This window comes from Rhinolophus sinicus, chromosome 3 (assembly GCF_057876585.1).
Source record: "Rhinolophus sinicus isolate RSI-liver-muscle chromosome 3, RSI-T2T, whole genome shotgun sequence".
Lineage (NCBI taxonomy): Eukaryota > Metazoa > Chordata > Mammalia > Chiroptera > Rhinolophidae > Rhinolophus > Rhinolophus sinicus.
This window is the reverse complement of record NC_142503.1, coordinates 147,570,884-147,590,621: the sequence shown is the minus strand read 5'-3', so window position 1 is coordinate 147,590,621 and position 19,738 is coordinate 147,570,884. Positions and strand designations below refer to the sequence as shown.

At 38.7% G+C, this 19,738-nt stretch overlaps 1 protein-coding gene across 2 annotated transcripts in view; it reads left to right on the top strand.

Annotated features, from left to right (window-relative positions):
- Positions 1 to 1,224: 1,224 nt before the first annotated feature.
- The window catches only part of WDR72 (WD repeat domain 72), a 206,072-nt gene continuing 187,558 nt past the window's right edge, over positions 1,225 to 19,738 (top strand). Inside the window, exon 1 of one of the 2 annotated variants that reach the window (XM_088797214.1) lies at positions 1,225 to 1,487. The gene's annotated coding sequence lies outside the window, so the exon portion shown is untranslated. The remainder of the gene's footprint in view (positions 1,488 to 19,738) is intronic. The other variant, XM_088797215.1, reaches the window with a different exon arrangement.

Below are 19,738 nucleotides of genomic sequence, written 5' to 3'. Positions count from 1 at the left end.
AGAAATTCCCACCTGGAAATCCTATCTGAGACCCAGAGAGACTGAGGGCTTTTAAGACCACAGAACTAGTCACCGCAGAGTTCATACAAGAGGAACCACATCTAGGACTCTTTCCACATCTGCATCTCTATGAAAACTGCAGACTGTGCTCAAAAGGTAAAATGAAGACTTAGGGATGGGGCAGGGATGGTAATATTAATTTTGAAATAAGATCCTGCAGACTTAGAAGTCAAGGACAGGTGTGAGAAGTTCCTGAAAGAACTGGGGCCTGGAGGCACCTTAACAGTCTGTTACATACATGCATGTTATCACTCAACATTTACTATGTATTTACTATGTGCTTGAGCTGACAGTCAAGCACGGAAGCCATTGCAACAAGCAATTTCAATAAGTAATGACAAGTGATATGGCAGAGGAAGTGAGGCATCTTGAGAGTGAACCACAGGAGCACGGTAACCTGTCAGGGGGAAATGAGGTTCCAGGTGAGCCAAGAATAGGAACTCACCAGTCACAGAGGATCGCGGAGGTGAGAGGCCTTAATCAGAGGGATTTCACACAGGAAGATCCAATACACGTGAACTTTGACCTCAGAGGACCTAAAACTTGTGCCTGGCCAAATATCCTTAGTATCTGGGAAGTCAGGTATCAGTGAAAAGGGAGTGATTAAAATCTCTCCCCACCTGTTTCTGGGACTCCAGGACTAAGTTGTCCAGAGCGTTTGGAAGGTAAAGTAAACTAACCGAGGAAAAACAAACTGTCCCTCCCATTTTTCGAAACTACCCAGTCTGTTGTGGTAGTTGGCCCACTCATAATAGATTGGGACTCTGGTTTTCATGTTGAATTTTCCACTCCTTCTGGACATCAGGAATCTCAGTTCCCTGGAGGAGGTGCAGTCTCCAAGGGAACTTCCTCCCATCCCTTATAGAAAGTCTTGGGGCTCCCAGTCCCTGCCAGTGCTGGGGGCTGAATCACTGCCACCTGGCCTACCTTGAATTTCCTCATCTTAACACGAACATTCTTCAACCCTGGAAGGTCAGGGCACCTCGAAGGCTATGAGCCAGACCTGTTCAGACGCCACCGCCAGGAAGAGAGGGAGGGAGCGGAGGGAACTCAGGAAGGTGAACTGGTCCTTAGGGCGGCAGAGGCTGGAAGGAGCCGGTGAGCGCGGCCAGGCGGAGCCGGAGCTGGGGTGGGAGGGGCGGAGGTCCAGAGAGGGAGCGGGGGTCAGTGAAGGGTTTGGGGCGTGATCCGGGCGTGGTCTGGGCGTGACTCCAGGTCCAGAGGGGCCGCCAGGCCGTCCCGCGGTCCCACTGCCAGGCTACTAGCCCCCGCCGCTCCGCAGCTTCGCGGTTCGGGTGAGGCGGGCGCCCGGTGGGCTCGGCTCAGGCTCCCGGTCCGAGACTTGGGTCTCCGGCTTCCCCCTCGGCCACTCGCTCTCAGAGCGCGCGCGGGAGAGGTGTTTGGATACCGAGGAGCGGGGAAGGAAGGTGAGCGCACGTCCTCTTCTTTTGATGAGTTTTGCACGTGGGAAATCCCCTCTTCAAACTGTTGTCCATATGTAACAGCAGTAGTGACCGAAACCACGCATCTGTCAAATCGGTCCTTTCGCGCGCGTGCGCGCGCGTGTGTGTGTGTGTGTGTGTGTGATAGAGGTGGGGGTAGGGACTGGTAAGAGCCCCGTATTCCTACCTGTGGTCCTGGGAGGAGAGAGCCCCGGAGACCTTTAGGGACCCGCGGTTCACTATTAGGAGAGTTTCTTGAGACTCGGAAATCGAACGTCTGTGGAACCAGAATCCATTGAACTAATTCCAAGTTGAGCTTCTGAGCTCGGAAAACCATCTGGTGGACGTGAGCCAGAGCAGGTGTAGCAGCTTGGGGGGCCGTCGCGGGAGGAGGAACCGGCAAAAACTTTCTTGCGGCGTGTCTGCGGCTGAGCCAGCAATAAAGAATGCGGCCACAAGACTTGTCACTTGTAAAGTTGGACGAGGGGCAGGAAAATAAAGGGAGGGGGGGGGCATGTCTACACTGACGAAAAATCTGGGAAAGGTTTTATCACTAGGAATACTCCCTTTGCAACGGGTGCTTCTTTATTCCGCCTTCACTCATTAGAGCATTTTGTACATTTCTAAGGTTCCAACGAGGATGCGAAGAGAACGTTGCAGTACAGTGACCTTAACTTTTTCTTCCCCTCCCAGTTTTATGCTGAAGGAGTTCAAGGTCACTTATTGGAGATTAGTCACCTGTTGGGACTATTTTTACATGAAGAAAGTGTTCAGAGTTTATTCCTTTTATCCCCTTTCCTACCGGCCTCCCCTCTCACCACACGCTGCTGTTTATTCTCCACCTGGAGAGAAGAATACAGCCACTTTTGTCATAAAAATACTTGTGGTTAATTTGGTCTTGTGACTTTTGTTCCTTGGCCTTCCTTTAGTTTCTTCAATATTAAAATGCACCACTTGTGTTTTCAGTAAAGAAAGCCAGGAGCTGGAGGAGAAAAGAAACTCCAGGAAGTGGTCTAGTAAAGTGATTGTTACTTTTTTTAAACTGCAGATATTGGGACTCTGTTGAATTCCAATACTTTCACCTCTTTTGGGGGAACATATTTTAAAATTATAATTATTCTGTCAACAAACTATCAACTATTCAGCCTCTTCCTGTGTGAAATCTACCCAAAGGAGTGAATGCCTTAAGAACTCTGAGGTTCTAGTTAACAGAGGCCAAGTGTAATAGAACAGAAGTGTGTTTACGTTATGGAATAACTTTATGGAACCTTGAAAATAATGGTATTAGGAGCATGTCGAGGTTTCAATATTGCTTTATTCAGATGTCTTTGTGGCTTGAAAAGTCACTTATTCTTTCTGTTACTGCTCACGATATGTGGCGTCTCTTAATATTTCTGGCGGTGCATGATAAAGGCCGTATCTCTGGAGCCCTGTTTTGAGTGTATACTTTTCCCAGTCGTTAATATTTTTAGATTTAGTTCTGCTCTACACTGAATTGGAGGCAGGGAGACGGGGTCGGGATCAGGACTAAAAGATTCTGTGCAAAAAATTGAGTTCTATCTAGTACCAAATTAACTTTGAAGTCCTGAAAAGTCCCGAGATTAATTCTGGGGTCCTTGCAAGCCTCTTAACATCTGTGTGCCATTTTTGTCTTTAAGATAAAGAAATTGTCATTGGTCTTAAAGGATATTCAAGTCCCACTGAACTCTTCTATAAAAGGCAGAGTCTTATTTCTAAAGCTGGGTCTCACAGCTCTAGAGGGTTATCTCTTCTAGAGTTTTGCTTTCATTTCCAGAGGGTGTCCTAACTTTCTGGGCACTGTCCCTGCCCCACCTAAGCAGGCGTGAGCATGAGTGGTTAAGAGTGTGAGTTTTGGAGACTGATGGATCTCTTTCCATTTTCTAGCTCTGATTTTGAACAAACTACATATATTCTCCAAGCCTCATTTTCCTCAAGTTTAAAATGCAGATAATAATAATGGCTACCTAGGTCATTATGAAGACCAAATGAAGTGATGCACATGATGTAAGTAGCACAGTGTCTACAACTTAATGGTAGTGTTAAAAACAAAATTCAATTGAGTACATTGGAAGATCTAATTGGCTTTATTAAGAGATTCATGAATGGGGTAGCATCCCATCTAGCAACCAGAAGTGCTTTTAAGAGTTGTACATAATAAAAGGTCTTTATAGGAAGTAGAATAGGGCAAGTGAGTTATTAACACAAAAGCAAGGATGATTTTGGAGCTGTGACATGTTTTTTTGGGGGAAGGGTTTTCATCCTGCAGATTGCTTCTTTCTATGGGGTAAAGGGAATGGAGAGGGCATGCATGACAGATTACCTCATTGTGTTGACCAGAAAATTCCAGACTGGTTAAGGTTATGTTTCTGGGAGTGTTGCAACTGCAATTACATCAGGTATTAAATCTAGGTTTGATATCATGGGCATTTCAGCAAGAGTAACACCATTATGGGTCTGTAGTTTTCTCTTTTGCAGTAGGAATTGTTTTCAACAGTCATCCTTCCTCTTTCTTTAATAACATGAAATTTAACCTGAAGAAATGTAAAGTCCTATGTGTGGGTATTTAAAAAAATATGCAAGTACAGGATGAGGAAGTTGTAATTAGTCAGTCAACCTCATGGTTAATTGATTGTATGTTTTCCCTGAGTCACCAGTGAGTTGTGAGGGCCCAGAAAGCTGATACAATTGTAGGCTGCTTTAGTAGAAATTAGAATGCATTTCTATAGCCAAGGATGTTTTTTTCTACATCTGTCTTCTGCTTTTTGTGTAGACCTCAGACTTAACGCGGGAGATGATGATTTACAAACTGATTTGTTTAGGGGAAGAAAGGAGAAGAGAGGCAACTTTCTCGTCTTATATTTATTCAGAATGAAAACATTCTTTGACTTGCTCCTCAACATTTTTTGACCTCTTGGTATTTGTTAAATTCCCTAAGAGCAGAATGCAAGGGGGGGGGGAAAGGACATGTTTCTGCCTTCCAATCACTTATAGTATAGTTCAGGTAACAGACAGTAATAATTATAGCACAGTGATAAGAGCTCTGATAAAGGTAGAAAAGGGAATGATGGGAGTTGAGAAATTCTAAATATCAACCATGAGGAGGCTCAAAGGAGTTAAAATTTAGTTCCAGTTTTGTAGGTTCTGTTACTGGACCAAACAAGGTCCAATTACTCAGTCATTGTCAGCCAAAGGACAACTCTGAGAAGATTTTATGAGATGGAACATACTTTATGGTGAGCCAGCAGGCAAGGACACATGAGGGGGTGTCAGTTCCCAAAGCAGTGTGTCCCTGAACAAAGGATCGGATTTGTCTTTATTCAGGGAAATCGTGCATTAACATTGAGGTGAGCTCTGTCATCACATGTATAGGTGGGGACATTCCTGCACATGTGCAGTTAGGAAACATGCCTCTGCATACATTGAATGTTCAAAAATGGCGGAAAAGCTGTGCCCCTGGGAGGAGATTTTAGCATTATAAAGAGGGTATAATGAGAATAGTTCACGAGGAGGCCAGTAAAGTCTCCTCCAGGTCTCTTCAGCCAGCTTCCCACAGTTTGAGCTGGATTAGTGCCTGGTTCTGCAAATCGTCCTGGGTTTATCCCTGAAAAGACTGTTGGAGCATTTGTCAATGTAGGGCATGGCATAGGTATGGAAGAAAGTTTAACTAATTAAGTCTCAGCCCTTCTGTTAAACTCTTAGCAAATTATAGGATATGGTTACACAAACCTTGTAACATCCAAGGTGATCTAATTAGGTGGGTTTACAGGTCAATCTCAGAAAAATTATGAATTCTAAGTTAAAGTCTATACTAGGCTACCAAGACTGTGTGTGTGTGTGTGTGTGTGTGTGTGTGTGTGTGTAGGTATATACCCAGTTTTGTAAGAATTTGACAGGTGGAAATGCTGAGAAAGCGTTTCAGGCCAAGGAGGAAATTTGTGTAAAGGTATTATATAGAGTGAGACAGCATGACAAATGCAAATCGTGGCATACTGTCCCAGTGCTATCCCATCTTTCACTGGAGGCGAACATTAGCAAATTATTTTACCTCTCTGAGATTGTTTTCTCAAACATAAAATAAGGATCGTAGATTATATTACATTATTAAGTACTGATTTAATCATCAAGTCTCTCCTAAAAGGTTACCTACCTCAACTTTGTTGGAAGACTGAGTGGCATATAAAACACGGGAGTGTCTGATGCACAGTTGACAATCAACCAGTGTGGTTCCCTCCACCCATCTTATTGTTTTGTTAGAGAAAACACAGCACTACTCTAATCCAGCCTTGAGTAAAGATGGGATTTGTGATTTTTATGCATATTATAAATAGTAGACCAAGAAATGCTGTAACTGTTCTGATTGTTTAGAATAAAGTATAAAGTTATATACACGTTCACAACTGTTACCCCAATTCCCCAACCCTACAGGCTTTCCTTCAACACACTAAGGCTGTGTTGTTAGCCTATGTTTTAGGGCCTGTTTAAGGAGTGTGCCCACACTGACAGTTCTTTGCTGGTAAACGTTAGCATTCCTGCATTTGCGTGATAGGATCGAAGACCATTTGAGGTCCTGCTTCATGCTCCTGTCATTGTTTCAGCCTGAATTATTGAAGTGCATCTTAGAAAACATTTTTGATACTTGGTTAGTTATTTTGGAGTGCCAAAAGGCAAACTGAAAAACTTGAGAGGACTTTGTTATAGGATTTTACCCTCTTGTGATTTTGCTTTGGTATTGTTAGCTCTTAAAATCCTTTTAAATTTGGAAGACTTTGCTTCAAAATTACAACTTGATCACTCATGAGTTATCCCTCTTGTAAATATTTGGGAGGAAAAAAATGTCCTCTACCCTTCTAGGTTCTTCTGGCTAGTCTAATAATCAAATTGACGTGAGACACATTAGCAGGAGAAAATTTACAGTTTAATAACATGTACACTTTCTGTATACATTGGAGAGACCCAGGAACACAGAGTAACTCTTGAAAATGGTGGAAGCTATCACCTTAAATACCACTTTCAGGTAAAGACAAAAGATGATATCAAGGGTGGGGTATGAGTTATGGGAGGTTACCAGGAAGAGCACAGCAAACATGAGTAAGATTGTTTTGCAGATTTAAAGCTAGGTCTTCTCCATTGATAACAGCTTCTAGAGATTTAGATATCTTTCTAGTACAGTGGGGGAAACATTCTTACAAATGGACATTCCTCCTGCAAAGGGTCAGAGGTGGCAAACTCTACTCCTCTTAAAAATTTTGTACGAATTTGCAGAACAATTGAATCTGTAGAGTATTCCCCTTTTAGGCCCTTCTCCCACCTGGATTTCAAAGGAAGACCTCAGGTAGATTAGTAGCAAAGTCCTACAGAGCACGGAAGATTACTACATGCCATAAGAATTTAGGCAGCAAAAGAATTTAACTGCTGTAGGTTCCAGTCTTTGTAGGGAAAAGTAGTGGGTTGGGGCCCAGGTAAGGCCTGTTTGCTGTGGAAGGCCCACGATCAACAGATCCAGATCAGGCCAGGTATTGGCCTTCTCACTAGGCCACGCAGACTGGGCCCTGAGTAAGAAGTTGTTGAGGGACTTGTTCTTTATGGTCATTCACTCAGTAAATACTGCTTTAGTTCATCCATTAATTTGAATATTCCATTAACTGTGCTGTGCATGGGAAATGCTGAGATTGATTCAAAATCCGTAGCGTCAAAAGTGAATAAGAATGTCTTTGAAGAGCTAGTGAAAATTCGAATTCCTGACCCTTATAGCTTAGAGGCTCTGATTTATTACATTCAGCTGGAGGCCCAGGAATCTGCATTTTAATAAGCCTGGTGGTTAAATCTGGTACTGATAGACACTTTTTTCTTTTTTAACCAATGTTTTTCCAGACTCTTTGGAGACTAGAGTAATCTCTCCATCTAAGTCTTATCATTGCTGTTCAAGTGTCTAAACAAACCCAAACTCTGCCTATAACCAAGTCCATTTACCTTTCTGTTGTTTTTAATCCATAAAATGGGGACTTGGATTGGATTTCTATGAATTTCCATGATGTTCCTTAATTTTCCCTCCTTTGGATATAACATCCAGATTAGTCTAGAAGAGTATTCTTACAGATTAAGGTCCCTCTTTGAATAAATGGACTGTTGAGTGAGATCTACCCGAAGTTCTGTGAAATCCTTAGACTCCTTTCAATATCAATACACCCTTTGTCTTTTGCTAAATTATTTAAACACCAAGGCCATTAGACGGAGGTGGCTCTAATGCCTTGGTGGCCTACATAAGCAAACCCAAAATTAAGCTTTTAAATGCCTCAAGGTTATGTCATTGACCTTGTCAATTGAATGGCAAACAATCATAAACAGCCAACTAGGTTTTCAGCTATAGCCAGTCAGTAATTTCCTTATGCTGTTTCTGCCTTTTCTCTATAAAATCTCTCCCTTGTCTCATCCTATAAGTGGAGTGCTCTAACCACTTCCAGTTTGGGGCCTACTGATTCAAATCTATTGCTCAAATATTGCTTGAAATTTGTAATATACCACAGTTTATATTTTAGCTGTTCATTACCACCTTCTTACGTTAAGAAGTTTAATGGATGGATGATTTCAAGAGTATGAACTTGAAAACATTTGTTTTATAAAGACCTGGTCAGAGACTAAGCTGCCTTAATTTTTTTCTTTTTTTTAAACTGTAGGTATAAATTACCAGCTGAATATTGCAGTAAAGTTCCTTTTGAGAAGCTCGCTCCTATCCCCTCCCCAGACAGGGTTGAGTACAGTCTCCCATGAGTACTCCATATACTTTGTGGGAATCAGGCCTCAGCCTTTCTCATTCTGTGTTGAAGGAGGTTCTATGGTCTGTCAGCATCGTGGACCAGGAACTAGGGCCTTCCTCTCAGTCTCAAGTGGTGACCAGAGTAAGGCACACAGTAGGTGCTTTGTAAATACTTGGTAAGCTAATTAACCACTACTTTCAAAACCTCTGTTAAAAAAAATCATTTATTTTCTGGTACACGTTTTATAATTTTCTCTTCTTTTTTAAAAGAGAAAAACTCTGAGCTGATTCTATATGCTTGCTTTACAGAAATACAATGTAATTCAGTTGAAATCACTATTTAGAGATTGAAAATAAAAATAAATTTTAAAAGTATTATAATTTTTTTAACAGAAACAGTGACTGTGATTATTAATACCCCATCATGCCATGTGCGCACACTGACACGTATTTCCCCTCTTCTTGAGGCCCCGAGAGGTGAGCATTTGAAGTATCTTTTTTTATGTACGTTTTGATTTCCTATTGAACAATAAATACAAACAGGAAGAGCATTGTTTTTGTTTTGTTTTCTGGGAGATGACAGAGATAAACTAAGTCAGAGCAACGCTCTTGAATAGTTAATGTTTGTCTCCTGAAGGAGGAGAAAATTATTTTCTGCCCTCCATGTTGATGTGTATAGAACATGTGTTCTGAGTAGCTGCTGTATTCACTGCCTCTTTTTCCAGTTGAAGTGCAACATAAACTATTTTAATTAATATTGTGCCACCAAAAGGGATTGAAATAGCCAATTGAATTCTGCCAAGATAGAGTCTTTTGATGAAAACATATCTTTATTGATTGTGGATGAAGAAAATCATTCTTAAAATGAAATCCAGAGAAAAATCATATCCCTCAGAGAAAATTTCTGAGTGGCAGGCTGAGATTAACATCATAAAATTGAATTTGTGCTGCAAGCCTTTGATGTAATCAGCAGCTGGGAGATGGTGTTGCCCTGGCTGTGCTCCCTCTGATTGTGGTGAATTATTGTGTGGAATGAAATAAGTGTTTCTGGTGTCCCTCCTCCAAGAAATACAAACAAGGCCTTACTAGGTAGTTTCTTGCTAGTTAAATGGCTTGGATCGATTCCAGGCCTTTTGGGCTCACATACACCCGTGAATTATAGGACTTGGGCATTTATTTATGCCCTGGAGACAGAATTTCTTGATCTCACTAGACAGTGACTTCTTTGATCAGTAGAAACCTAGCAGAGCAGAGACAAGAAGAATCCCCCTGGCCAGGGGACTTTTTTTTTTTTTTTTTTTTTTAGAATAAGCAGAGGCCAGCACTTATTAGAAAGTGCTCCATTTACCTGATTTCTGTTGGCCTATAGGTCCAGTCTACCCTTTCCCTGTCACCCTTAGCTACCTCTGTGACATTCACTGTATTGAAATCATCGCTGTATGGAAATCTCACTTTGTACTGTGAATCTTGTTCCATGACAGCAGTGTTACAATGTTTTTTTGTTTGTTTTGTATTAAGTCCTGATGATTTGAAAACACTCTTGCCCATGCATGCACTTCTACACACGTAATGAATAGGTTTTGTAGGTTAAGTAGAGAACCTACTTACACATTTACCCTCTGATTAAAGAATGATTTGGCACCTTCACCACCACTATGGTTGAACCTCAGTTGTTTTTCTTTTGTTTGGTTTTTAAAGAAAAAGGTGGACTGGTTTGTCTGTAAATGGGAACTGTACACTGTAAATAGGTAATGGTGTCATTACTGTGTATTCTCACTCTCAAGCTCTTTGAAGATGAGCGTGAGATGGTCCTTGAAGTTGGACAGATTTCGGGTGTAATCCTTGCTAAGGGATTTAGATTCACCAAGCTTCCTTTCTTAATAGCACTAATGGTGGGCGTATAAATTAAATGAGATAATGCATGAGAAAGCCCCCAGCACAACATCAGGAATGCCCGTGATTCTAGTTACCATTCAGTGAAACACTTGTTGAAGTGAATTTCCAACACTGTCTTAAGACTGGGAAAAGGAGGAAAGGACAATTAGGTAGAAGGTGGGTATGCATTCTGAATAGGATAAGTGGGAGGAGCCAGGACTAGAGAAAATGCTGAAAAGAGGTGAGGTAGGGGAATGTCAAAAGGAGATCGGACTTGCCTTTGCTCATGACAGAAAACCCACACAGATGAGAAGAATGATTGCAAACCTTCTCTGGTGTTTTGAAGTCATGCTAGAATGGGCTGGAAGTCCCAGAAAATATCTGTTTTAAAAATTGAATATTCCAGTAAGGCTAAGGTTGCTGTGGATTATGACCTTCAAGTCCTGTCCCTCCTCTTCCACTCTTTCCACACTACAGTGCAATTCTGCCTTCATAAGCCTTCTTGATGTAAATCTACTTTGACCAAGGTCCTGCTAGGATCCTGCAGTGTGAGGGATGGAGGCGTTCCCTGACAGAAGTGTCTCTATTTTGTGGATAGCCAGAAACCACTAGAAAAATGGGCATTAGGGTGCTTATCCAAACAGAACTCTCTGCATAGGTCCATAGCCCTGCCTCTGGGAGTGTCTTCCATGTTTATTCTGGGAGGGAAAGAGGATTGTTGTAAGGGCAGTGGACTGACTTCCAATGTCAGCTGGGCTGAAGTTGGGAGAAGGGAAGTAGATGTCAGGGCCAAGGAAAGAGAAATGGCCCATGGAAAAACACAGAATATTTTTAGGAGAGAGAGCGGGTGTAAGGGATTGGCCATCCACAACCATGGGAATGAAGTGAACTTTGCTCTTGTACCTCAGAAATACCCATCCCATCCTACTTTGCATCAGTTATTTACTTATTTATGACTTGACTTATACGTTATGAATTCCTAGAGGTCAGAAACCTGTGTTTTTTCACTTTTCACTTACTAAGACTTTTAATAATAACCTGTTAAATGAATAAATGAAAATAGTCTTCTCACAGGGAGCTTATGTCAATAGAAAGGAGATCTGTTACACAAAAAAAGTAGAGAACAAAATTTATTATATGACCAATTGTGTGTTTCAGACTAAAATTGAAGTATATGCTTCAAGAATTGATAAATGCATTATTAAGCTGTATGTTCTGACTAAAAAGAGACAAAATCTATTGGATGGTGTTTAGGAGGGCTGCTATAACAAAGTATCACAGACTAAGGGGCTTAAGTGATTGAAATTTATTATTTCACAGTTTTAGAGGTGAGGTGTCTGAAATCAAGGTGTCAGCAGCGTCGGCTCCTTCTGAGGGCTGTGAAGAGGAATCTGGCCGACATCTGCCCCTAACTTCTGGTCAATATTTCACGTTCCTTGCCTTGTAGAAGTATCCCCATCTCTGCGTTCGTCTTCACATGGCTCTCTCCCTGTGTGTGTCTTTCTCCACGTATCCCTGTCTGATACGGACACCAGTCATACTGTATTAGGGGCTACCCTAATCCAGTATGACCTCATCTTTGTTTAATTGATTATATCTACAATGGCCCTATTTCCAAATAAGGTCACATTCTGAGGTACTGAGGGTTAGGACTTCAACAAATAAATTTTGAAGTGGGATCAATTCAACCTGTAACAGACGGACAAATGGTAGATTTTGTTCTACTTGTTAATTTGTTACTGACGGAGTGGTATCTTCAGCTCTGCTGCTTAATTCCCTTAATAGGTGGAATCTACTGTAAATTTTGAATAATAAAATGAAGGATTATAAACGACAAGGATTCTACTTACTGTACTACTGTTTACCCAGCAGGATTTACACACAGATTTTAAGATTAAAAAAGTCTGTCAATAATAGCAGCTAACATTTATTGAATGCTTAGTATTTAAAGAATTCTATGAAGTACCCAACTTAACTCATATCAACCCTATTACATTAATATTATTATTTATTTACATTTTATTGATGAGGAATCCAATATGGATAGAGTAGAAGAGTTGACATACCAATCCAGGCTGATTAACTGTAGGGCTTCACCACTTGGTACATAGTTTCTCCTTAGTCTTATTACAGCCTGGTAAATTAGATATTATTCCCATTTCATGGATGAGTAAAATAAAGTTTAAAGTAACAAGGGACTTGCTGGGTCACAAAACCAGCAAGTGTATAAGATTTAATGTTATCTCCTTGAGGAAATCCTTCCCATGTTTGATTTCAAACTCCACTTGAGTTTCCTCCCCAAACATTTTTGCATCTACCTTACATGGCACTGACCACATCTTTGGTGACTCAGGATGTGCCTGTCGCCTTAGACACCAGTGAGTTCCTTGAGGTTTGTGACTGTCGTTGTCTTTCTTGTCTATATTCCCGGATCGTGCATAGTCTCTGGCACATAGTAAATACTCAGTAAATATTTGTTAATTAGATGTATATAAGTAAAGGCAAAGGGGCCAAGGAAAAGGGAGACTAGTTGAAGATACAAGAAATAAAGGTTAATAAAGGGAGGAGTAACTGAGATGACAGAAGGTGCAATTTGGGGTGAAGATAAAAATGTTAGTATAGGAGATTAGTATGGATATGTTAGAAAAATAAGCTAAAAATAACGAAAAGTTACAAATAGTGAAGTGATAAAAGAAAGCTCACTCATGTCTAATCTAAGTGCCTGATTTTCTTGGTTAATTGGAAGGAGGAATCATCAACTAAGAGTGTTTGAGTGAGAGGAATTTCCAGGGTTGGGGTGAGGTTTTGAAAAGGTTGAGGAAAGGAATTCACTATGGGAATGGATTAGAGACATGTTTCTCAATATGATTTTAGGTAGTACACAGCAAACATTTATCGCAAGTAACATAAGTACTTATACAAGTATTTATTTTAATTTATGTATTGAAAAAAAATCTAACCAGTACATCATACTCTTGGTTTTATGGATATTAATGATTAAAATAATTCTACAGGAAATTCTTATATAACTTAATTTAGTTTAAATAAGTTAATATTTAAAATAAAGTGAATTAATCTAAAGTAATATGTTAGGCAAATAGTTTTACAGATTGTACTTAGATATGGCAAAAAAAATGACTCAAGATTGAAAATAGGTTTACATAATTGAGATAAAAAAACTTATTTTATCTAATAGCAGGGATACTTAGTTAAAACTAATCATCAAATGATTGAATTGTAACTACTTTGAGGTCTAGAACTGTTTTTCTGTTTGTTGGTTTTTTTGTGTGTGTGTTCTTGGCAGCTTAACCCATCTTGTTCAATACTTTTGGCTTTCAATAAATATTTGTTGGATTTATTTAAGAATGGACTAGAATAGTGGTATTTTTAATCATGTTAAATACCTTTAAGTATAAAAAACATTTTGTAAAATTCAGGGTTTAATGTAGAATAAACTAAAAGAAAACATTCCACTTCTTAAAGCCTACAACTAAAGTTTTAGACAAATGGATTGGAGATCCATGAAGTTGTTCACCGGTTGAATATAAAGTGAAGGAGCCACCCATAAAGAAATGCATTGTCCTCATATTTCTTTTTCACCCTAATGTTCTCTCTTTGACAATGTCTGTAAACGGAACACACTTGACATTAATTTGGCTGTGTGATTTCAGTTGCATTACAGCTAATGAGCAAGGAGGTGAAATATGAAGGTAATACAGTACATTGTGAAAATCTCTGACTCATAAGCCTGGGAAAGCTGAGAACTGTGATGGAAACCTCATCTGCATACTGCTAGGGAGGTGATTCCATGGCTGTTTTGTTTTATACATGTTCCAGATCATGGGGGTTTGGAGTTCAGAGCTTAATTTGCATATCTGTTTAAATTCTTCCCTTGATTTCTGGGTTATTTTACCTACCAGGATATTCCCTAGCTAAAACACATCAGAGATTCTTAAGGATCAGTTACTCATTCAATATTGGCTAAGGGTTAAATCTGAAATAGTCATGCTCCACTGAGTAGACCCGGTGGAATTTTATGTGTAATTCAAATATGCCTTGGGCAATCTTTGACTTTATTAAAACTTTCTTTTTTCTTGTCTTCTTCCTTCTTTTTTTTTTTTTTTTTTTTTTTGCCTTTTCTAAGGAGTGATCTGATTACAACCTGTTGATAAAATAAGACCTTTGGCTTCAGGCATTTGCAAACATACAGGTTTTTGGGGGACTAGGCTTCCTTGGGCTGAGACCACACCTAGCTGTGCATGGAATCCTGAGGTGCTTGCGTCATATTCCCTTGTGGTTAAAGTAGCTCTCACTGTGACCTACCCAGACACCCAGATACTTTAGCTTACAATTTATTCTCCCTCTTTGCCTGCTCCTAATTTTCTGCCACTTAGACTAGCTAGATCTGTGAAATCTGCCAAACTCTGATCGCTAATCTCTATTTGTTTTTTCAACATTACTAAGGTATAATTTACATACAATAAACTGTACCTATTTAAAGTATACAGTTTGATGGATTTTAACCCCCCAGGCTCTTGTAACCTAAGCTCTAAATTTAGAAATAAAACTCTCTCCGGGCTGTAGATGACCAAGTATCTTTTGTGAAGTAAAGAAACGCAAAGTAATTCACTTGTGTCCCTCACAGCATCCAGATTAGAGTTTTGAAGAAAGTAAGTGGGATTTCCACCTGGGAGATGGGATTCAGAGAGATCACAACACTCTAAATAGCAGATCTGAGATTCAAATCCAGATCTGCTTTCATTTCAAAGCTTGTATTGTTAACTGCTACACTATTTTTACTTGCCCCACAGTTGTTACTCTGTTCAGGAAGTTATCGTCATGCATGGTGACTGAGGTCTTCATGGTATTTTTTGGTTGGCCGTCCTCAGTCAAGGGGTTTGAGATTTGTCTGTCTTTTAGGCTAGTGAGGCCGACTCAGTGTCTGGGCGTGTCCCTGAAGAAAGCTGTTTATGACAAGGTAAACAATTCCAATGTCCAGTAGTCACCAGCCACAAAACCACATTTGCATCATACCCATTATTTTGTTAGCCTCTCTTAACTAAGAGAGATAAAAACAAATTGTTACAGGGAAGAAGATGAAGGTGAGAAGGAGGATGGGAACTATAATGGTGTGTTGTCTTTTCTTGCACTTGCCAGGTAGCTTATTTATGGAGAAAGGACTAGGAAGTGTTAGCCTCGTTTTGAAAGGCAATGGAGGCCACATTGGAGCCTGAATGCAGAAGAAGTTTTATTGTTGTTGTTTCGCTTGACTTTTTATTTTATTATTTTATATGCTTTTTTTTTTTTTTTTTTTTTTTTTTTTTAAGAACTACCAAAATAACAAAAAAAATTGCTTAGCTGATCACTAAAATTTTCTGGTGAGAAAGTCTGGGTCAACTTTGTCATGGTGCGTAGGGGGAATGTTCTGGATGTTCTGGGTCTCGCTCAGCCAATCTCTTCCTGGGTTACTTTGGACAAATAACCAACTCTCCTGGACCTTCATTCCCTCATATGTAGAAGGAGGAAGCGGGTGATAGGGATCTCCAAGTCTCCTATCGGCTGTCGCCTAGAGTTGCCAGTGGTCCTAGAATGTATATAGGATACCCAGTTCAATTTGGATTTCAGATAAACAATAAGTAAGTTTTTGTAAGATGTCCCATGCACTAGACAATAATTGTGTGAGTATGTGTATATTCATGTCCTAGCTATTTCTTAGGACATACTTATACTAAGAAAAATATTTGTTCATCGGAAATTCAAATTTAACTGTACATTTTGTATTTTTATTTGCTAAATCTGGTAACAGTTAACAGCTCTCAGCATGACTACATCACCAGGAGGCATATTTCTTAGTCGCAAGTACGGTTTTCTCAATTGTAATTGTTTGTACTCTCTGCAGCTTTAAATGGTTTATGTTCCCAGACAAGTTTTCCTTAATTCAGTGTTTCCCATTCTTTTTCATTAAAACGTAAATATAGAAAATGACTATATTTGTACACATACTGAGGCTTTCAATGTCTCGCCCCCCTGATATCAACTATTCACAATCCAGTATGTGCTATGACACGGGGATGGAAAGCTCTAATTTATTTAATTTATATCATAGTCAACCATCCGTTATAGAAAGGAAGCACAGAAAACACTATTGTTAAAATCCTGTTGTCAATGAACATGAAAATAGTAAATATTCTGCAGATTTACTACAAGAATGGGCTGTTTTAATCTGTAAAGTGAGCTCATCTGATAAAGATCCTTATGTGGAATATCAAGCTGTCACTAGTACCTTAAAAATCAATATTAAAATGAGGAAAATCATAATGATTTCATGGAATATGGCTTTTTCCAGAAAAGGAAAATGTTCACACACTTCTTGTATTTTGAATGACCAAAAAGCATTTAAATAACAATGTACAAGTGACAGTCTGAAACCTCTCTTATTTAGAAACAAAATGTGGGAATTATAAAAAATGAATGTCTGACTTTATTAACCATAAAAGGTAGGGAGTCTAAGCATTATGGCACACGTGCTGTTTTGGTCTTCTTTGACATGTACCTAAATTTCAATCTATATTTAAATATGTTATATATAATGAAATAACATGTTTAAATTTAATATTATGCCTTTCTTTTATAGTTAAGTATAAATTGAATTTGTCTTTATATAAAATTCAACTGTATCAAAATCTGCCTTGTCATATACACCTTAATATTTACTAGATGTAAAATAATGTTATTAAAATTATTTTTCATTAACTATTATTAAGAAATGACAAAATAATAAATATATATGTATTTTATTATATATACATATATGTGTGTATATATATATATATATGAGAAAGGGGTTTCGAAAGACTATTATTGAAGAAGGGGACAAAAATCAAAAGGATATGAAAGTTGATGAAACACCAGCTCTTCTTATAAGTCACAGCATATTCTGATCTGTGTTCCCATAGCACTTACAAATGTCCAGAGTATTGTACTATGTTGTTGCATAGTATTAAAGCCACTGTGGGAAAATTGGTGGGATATATCTATCTATATATATATTATATACACACAACTATCATATACATATAATTATATAACTAGTGAGTAATTTATTTACATTGGCATTCCACCTATAGGCTATGAATTTATTGAAGTCCATCTTATCTTGAGAATCTATTGTGATATCTGGGTAAGTTGCAGTCAACAAATTGTGTAGAAATTATTTCAGAGTGGCTTATAAGTACAGTTTGTGCATGTGTGTGTTTACATTATTTCAATAGCTATAGTGATTTTATACATTACAAAATACAATTTCAAAATCTAAAGTGTCATACTTGGCGCTATGACTTGGTACTATGACTAGATTCAAATGCGGGAAATTTATTTGACTTTTATAATATAGTCTGTAACTTTATCCCACCTATGGAAGTTTTTTTAATGTCCATTTTTACCCCCAATGGAAGTATTTTCTAAATTGCCTTTAAATAGACCAGATTTAGAAATCATTTAAGGGCCTATAAACATCTATTCATAGTCTTGTTTTAGACCTTCCAAAGTATTATTCAGACACTCAAATTTAGGATACAACAATTATAAATTGAGGGCTGTGATAATCCCTTTCCAAAGATTGTACAACTCATCTAGACACATAATTACTTACAATGGGACATTATATTTCTGTCTGGTGCATAATTTACTTCTCCACATCAGAGTTTCCCTCTGACTTACAGACTCCACAATACATTGTTTTTTCTTCGAGATTTATTTTTGATTAGAGAGATTTCTGGGAAATTGTATGGGGTCTCAGAAGACGTGGATTTACTCTCCTATTGATAGCAAGACACAAAGTTTCTGGGGTTACTTTTTAAATTTTGCTGCAAAATAGAGAGGGAGGGAGGGAGAGGGAGAGAGAGAGAAACTGAAAAAAAGTGATTTCTGAGATGTATAACCTTTTAATCGGTACAATTCGCCGAGTGTCTCAGAATCTCCAAATTGGAAGTGATTTGAAGAGTTATCTAGACCACATTTCTCATCGTCAGCTTTCTTCTAACTGCAGGGGATTAGATTAATGACCCGCAAGGCCACTTCTTGCCCTACGTCTAGATTGTGGGAAAACTCCCATAATGTAAGTAATATATGCAGGGTATAATGATAGTATAATATGTATGTTATACCCATAGGCTTTTATGTACATTATTGAGTTTATTCCTCATAAGAATACAGAGATGTAGCCAACACAGGTGATGGTCTCCTTATTTTACAACATATTATCTTTATAATCTGGAAATAAAGATCATTAGTGCAATAGCAGTCCTAGAACCATATCCGAATTCCAGATCTGTTTTCACTACATTTACCATTCTGGATTGTTCAGGATGAACTCTGCTTAAGATCTGATTTCTTGTGGTTTTGGTCTTGGTGCTTTTTGTTTTCTAATTTGGATGTGTTAGGAATCCTATGATAATTAAGGGTTTTAATCTATGAAATGCTTTGACTTACTTGATTTTCTAAACTCCAAGTGCCTTGTCTTTTGTTAGGTTCTAAACATTTGCAAATATTTGCATGTGTGGCTGCTTTACTGGCCATGAGTCTTTAGACAATAATGTATACTTCCATTCATTTATTCATTCAGCAAATAGTTATTGAATGCCTGCCTGTCCTAAACCCTTTTCTGGGCCCTGAGAATGTAGCAATGGACACATCAGACAGAAGCCCCTGTCTTTGGAGGAGAAATTAAAATCTAATGAATTTGAAATGAATTTAATAGGAGTAAAAATAAACCAAAAGTATAATGGTGCAGAGGTTTGCTATGGGTAACCATTGCTATTCTCCTGGGGTATGGGAGCTAAAATTAAAATAGTAGTAATTTACTGAATACCACTCTGTGTTCTACATTACATGTGTGTTCTCATTTCACCCTCACAATACTCTGAGCTAGGTGTTGTTATTATTCCTGTGTTATGAGAAAACTGAAACTCAGAGGGATTAAGTGAGTCACATTTAATTGGAACCCGACTTCAAGTTCATACTCTTAATCAACTCCTTCCCTTTTATAATAGAACACAGAGCTTAAAAATAATAAAGAAAAGAGTTTATTCAACTCATGTTTATTATTTTCCTGTTCAAAGCACTGTCTTTCAGGCACTGTAAGGAATGTGATAATGATTAAGAAATGATTCCCATCTTTCACAAAGGATATAAAAGGAAGAAGCATCAAGATCAGTTTGATTAAAAGAACATTTATTAAACACCCACTATGGGCCGGGCGCTATATCAAGCAAGGCCCAGTCTCTATCTTCTGGGAATTGTATCATTTCATTAGGGAAACATCAGTGCAAGGCAGATAATTTTAAGGGTGTTAACAAGACCAGAATTATACAAAGTGGCCGGTTATTGGATAGACCAAATATTGCAATGATTCCAGTAAGAGAAGTTAATTTTCCAGAGTAATAGGGATATAGAGAACTCACCTCAGGAAGTATTTATCTTCAGGATAATGTTAGTTAGTTAATCATTACAGATATATTAACTCCCTGGCAAATATTCCCCAAATTTGATTCTGCCCCAGTTCTCCGTAACCACCTAGACAAATTGC